Here is a 4,723-nt window from a genome sequence, read left to right as displayed (position 1 = left end):
ATCACCAGCTGATCACCACAGCTCTGACTTCCAGCTGCCTTTCCACGCAGGGCCTGGACTAAAATGAGCCTGTTTTGCCTAGGTGACAAAGGGAGGGTTGCTCCCAACAGGACTTAGCCTGGGGAGGGCCCCTCGGCCAGATCTCTCTTAGATCTGGGGACTAAGTTCCTCATCCCTTTCCTGGGACAGAGACTACTGCTTAGAAAGGCATTCCATGATCTCAGTAACAGACAATAAGGTTTGTTCTTGAGTGAGAGAAATTTAATTCTAGCCATCTCTGTGGGCAAGCTCAAGGGTTCCCAATCAAACCAGCAGGGTTTGAGAGAAAGCTACCTAATAATCAACACAGGCATTTCTGAAAACTAAGTCCTACCAATAAGGATATGAATTTTCCACCCCTCCCCCCACCTTGCCTTAAAAGCGTCTCATGTAGCCCAGGCTAGCCTCAAAAATCATGACATAGCTGAGGATAGCCTTGAGCTTCTGATCCTCCTGCTTCTACCTCTGAAGTGCTGGGATGTCAAGAATTCTCCACCATACCTGGGTTTATATCCTGCTGGGGATAAAAAACAAAAAACAAAAAAAAAAAACCCCAGAGCTTTCATCATGTGCAAATGCTCCCCCAACTGAGCCACATCCCAGCTTGACTTACTTATTGATCATTGTTAGGAAACAAATCCTAGAACTATAATTGGAAGCAGTCCCTATCAATGCTAAACAAAGACACAGCTATGCATGATTTAGATGTAAAATTGTCTCACCTGGGTGAATTTCAGGATGGGGAGAACTTAATCAGCCAGCCAGGGGCAGACTTCTCAGAGAAGGGAACTATCAAGGAAATGCATTTATCTGTCAAAGGCAGAGTCGGTCCAACAGTGAGGGGAGAGAACAGGAGTGGGAAGAGACGATGTTGAGTTAGCATGGGAAAGCCCAGCACTCCACAGGGCACAAGGGAGGGTGGGGAAGTGATACACATTTAGCCGAGTGTGGTAGCAGTACAGTACCTTTTATCTTACACTTGGGATGCAGAGGCAGGCAGATATCTGTGAGTTTGGGGCCAGCCTGGTCTACTTAGAGAATTTTCAAGACAACCAGGGATATGTATATATATATACCTTACCTCAAAAAAAAAAAAAAAAAAAAAGGTAAAGGCTGGGTAGTGGCTGTCTTTAATTCCAGCACTCGGGAGGCAGAGGCAGATGGATCTCTTTGAATTCAAGCCCCACCTGGTCTACAAAGTGAGTTCCAGGACAACCAAGACTACACACAGAAACTCTGTCTTGAAAAACCAAAATGAGCCAAGCAGTGGTGGCGCATGCCTTTAATCCCAGCACTTGGGAGGCAGAGACAGGCAGATTTCTGAGTTCTAGGCCAGCCTGGTCTACAGAGTAAGTTCCAGGACAGCCAGGGGACTGTACAGAGAAACCCTGTCTCAAAAAACAAACAAACAAACAAACAAAAAAACAAAAAAAAGAAAGAAAGAAACAAAATGAATAAATAAATCAATAGAAATATAAAATAAGGAAAAGAAAAAATTAAAAAGCAGTTGTAGTTGAAATTTTTTTGTGTGTGTGTTGTTTTGTTTTTGAGACAGGATCTCATTCTGTAGTCCAGACTGGCCTGGAATTCACTTTGTAGCCCAGGCTATCTATGGTGATCCTCCTGCCTCAGCTCAAGTGCTGGGCTTACAGTGGAAGTATCACACTCAAGATGTGTTTTCTTTCAGAGTCTAGCTTTCCCCCAGCAGTCCTCTTTTCTCTGTCTCAGGATTAGGAAGGAAGGACAAAGGCCCTGTGAAGTAGGGCCACACCCTTGGTCTTGTAAACTTGAAGACCCATCCTGGAGTCCCTCTGAAATAATTTTTAAAACACTTCCTCTAGTTTGGCGGCCTTGTAGGGTGTGGCGGGCATGCAGGTGAACTTCACACACAGCAGCCAAGGCTAAGCAAGGAGCATCCGGGGCCTCAAGATGAGGCAGATCTCTGAGAGCAGTGAAAGGTGTCAAGGGGGAACTGGGCCTGGGGCAGAAGTGTCCTGAAGACCTGGAGACAGGCATTCCCAGCAGCCTCTGCACCAGCAGCCTCTGCATCCCTCTTTTCTCCCTACAAGAATTTGGGGTGCTGGGCAGTGGTGGCGCATGCCTTTAATCCCAGCACTTGGGAGGCAGAGGCAGGCAGATTTCTGAGTTCTGAGTTCGAGGCCAGCCTGGTCTATAGAGTGAGTTCCAGGACAGCCAGGGCTACACAGAGAAACCCCGTCTCGAAAAACCAAACCAAACCAAAAACAAAAACAAAAAAGAATTTGGGGTAACGTAGAAACCAGGAGGGTAACAGGGAACCACAAACACAACCTTAAGGGGATATGGGGCAGGCAGTAATTTAACTGGCTGATAATCATGGAGACCCAATACCAGCTTTGCCAGGAGGGAGAGGAAGCCTAGGTCCTGAGCACCCCTCATCCTTGAGCGTTTCAGAAACTTTTGGGTAAAAAAGTTTGGGAGATTACCCCTCACCGATGCACTTGACAATGTCCCCTGGCAAAATGAAGCTTAGGCCACGCAGTATGTGTTGGAATCCGTCCTCAACTGTAAAGTCTTCCCATCCCAGAAGGTTTGCCTCTCAGGAAATCAAAATCCAAACCTCGAATCGGGGAACAGAGCCTCCACCGAAGGCAGAGGTACTCTAGTGAATCACTTGACTCTGATAACCAGCATCCCAGGGGAGGAGTCAGCATCCCAGGGGAGGAGGGAGGCAGACTGTGAGGCTCGGGGCCCAGGTATCTTTCCAGAAAACAAGGAGTATCTAGAAGGTCTGAGGCAGCATGGGTACAGCCCTAAGGAAAGTCAGCAGGTAATTTAGGGAAGGGCTTCACAAACTCCATGCTACTTCTGAGGCCAACAATGAAGGGGAAAGGAAAAAACTTGGGATTTATTTTTCACGGGTACATAATATTTGTACATATTTATGGGGCATGGTACACACATACAGTGTATCAGTCACATTGGGAGGGTCTCTCTTAGGACTGGTCTGTCATTTTCATCTCCTGAGACCTTTCTTTCCTTCTTTCTTTCTTTCTTTCTTTCTTTCTTTCTTTTTTTCTTTCTTTTTTTTTTTTTTTTTTGGTTTTTCGAGACAGGGTAGCCCTGGCTGTCCTGGAACTCACTCTGTAGACCAGGCTGGCCTCGAACTCAGAAATCCGCTTGCCTCTGCCTCCCAAGTGCTGGGATTAAAGGCGTGAGCCACCACCGCCCAGCGAGACCCTGTTTCAAAACAAACTAAACCAAAAAGAAAAATAGATAAGTAAACAAATTGAAAGCAAGGTCTCAAACCCCCCCTCCCCCCAAAAAAAAGAAACAGGGTCTCATGTAGCTCAGGCTGGCCTCAAACTAGTTATATGGCTGAGGATGACCTTGAGCTCCAGCTCCTTCTGCTCCCTCACCTCCTAACTGCTGGGATTCTAGGCTGAGTCCACTTCCAGTTTGTTTTACTTATATATCTATGTGTTTGCATATCAGGAAGTTCTCAACAACTGAGCAGTGCCCCCAGCCCGTTTTTTTACTTTTTATTTTGAGATAGCGTGTCACTGGTCCAAGCTTGCCTCGAACTGTCTCTGTAGCTGAGGCAGGCCTTGAATTTGTAATTTTCCAGTCTCAACTCCTGAATAGCTTGGAGTGTCATGCTTGGATCTTTTGATTTTTATCTGTTTGTTTTTGATACAGAGTAGCGTGTAATGCAGGCTGATTTTGAACTATGTAGCAGAGGCTAGCCTTTAATTCCTTAGTCCTCAAGCTTTTGCACCTCTCTCTGCCTCCTAAATGATGGGATTACAGGTGTGCACCACCAGCCACCATGCCCGGTTCTTAGCGTATTTTCTTCCTCTTCTTCCTCCTCCTCCTCTTCTATAGAGGTTCTAATTCACTGTAAAGGATTCCATATTAAACTGTCCCATCTCTGTATTCTACTCAGAGGAAGTGAGCAGCTGGCTCTTCTACATGCTCAGGGATAGAGCTGGAATTGGGATTTTTGGGTCAAAGACCTCCTTAATTCCTCTTCTTAGAATTAAGCCAGACTGAAGTATGGAAGGTAGAAGCTCTGACTCTACACATTCTATTTTTTTAAGTACAGATGCTACTTTTGACACAGAACACATGGGAAGGAGTGCAGCAATCGGGGAGGAGTGCAGCAATCAGCTCAAGGTGTAGAAGAGACCTGGTGCCAATTCAACTGCCCAGCACCAGTGAGACAGAGATGTTGTGTTCACTCCCAAGCTGGCAACGTGCCCTTGGCTGCAACTGGTGGCCTCAGATGCTTTTAGAGGACCTTGGCCTGCAACAGCTAAAGGATGGGAGGAAAGGGCTAGATGCACATTTGATAGGAGATGCTGGCAGAAGGGGTACAGCAGTTTGCTCCCCCAAAGGCGGCTTTGGTTCTTCTTAGAAAATGAAGAGATAAAAGCCCTCTGAGGCCTCTGTTCTTGTCAACCTCTGTCCCTGATGAAGCAAGGAAGATGGTTTAGTTATTGATGCAACAAAACACCATGGCCAAAGCAACTTGGGGCAGAAAGGGTTTATTCAGCTTATACTTCCAAATAGATGTTCATCATCAAAGGAAGTCAGGACAGGAACAAGGCAGGAGCTGAGGCCTAGGCCATGGAGGGGTGCTGCTTACTGGCTTGCTCCTTATGACTTGCTCAGCCTGTTTTCTTTTTTTTTTTTTTTTTTTTTG

The sequence above is a fragment of the Grammomys surdaster genome, unplaced genomic scaffold, assembly GCF_004785775.1.
Source record: "Grammomys surdaster isolate TR1022 unplaced genomic scaffold, NIH_TR_1.0 134, whole genome shotgun sequence".
In the NCBI taxonomy this organism is placed as follows: domain Eukaryota; kingdom Metazoa; phylum Chordata; class Mammalia; order Rodentia; family Muridae; genus Grammomys; species Grammomys surdaster.
The sequence above is the reverse complement of the archived record's forward strand: the minus strand, read 5'-3'. Positions refer to the sequence as shown.